Source organism: Myotis davidii, unplaced genomic scaffold (genome assembly GCF_000327345.1).
Source record: "Myotis davidii unplaced genomic scaffold, ASM32734v1 scaffold673, whole genome shotgun sequence".
Taxonomy (NCBI): Eukaryota; Metazoa; Chordata; class Mammalia; order Chiroptera; family Vespertilionidae; genus Myotis; species Myotis davidii.
This window is the reverse complement of record NW_006286677.1, coordinates 117,771-118,222: the sequence shown is the minus strand read 5'-3', so window position 1 is coordinate 118,222 and position 452 is coordinate 117,771.

Here is a 452-nt window from a genome sequence, read left to right as displayed (position 1 = left end):
TTTTTTTTTTTTTTTTTTTTTTTTTTTTTAATATATTTTTATTGATTTTTTTTTAGAGAGAGAGAGAAAGAGAGAGGGATAGAGAGATAGACACATCGATGATGATCACCTGCCTCCTGCATATACCCCTACGGGAGATAGAGCCCGCAATCCGGGCATGTGCCCTGACCTGGAATTGAACCAGTGGCCTCGTGGTTTCTGGGTCAATGCTCAACCGCTGAGTTACACCAGCCAGGTGATTCTGTTCTAATTTAGATAGCCACCATCATACTCATCAGCACTGGACATGGCATCAGGTTTTTTTAATTGCCAGCATCATGTGCAGGAAAAGCGGAGTCATTTTAAATTTCAACTCTCTGATTTACCAGTCAGGTTGTACATCCTTTCATATGCCTACCCACCATTTGGAGTTAAGGTACACAAGTTGTAAGTGTACTGCCTAATGAATTAAC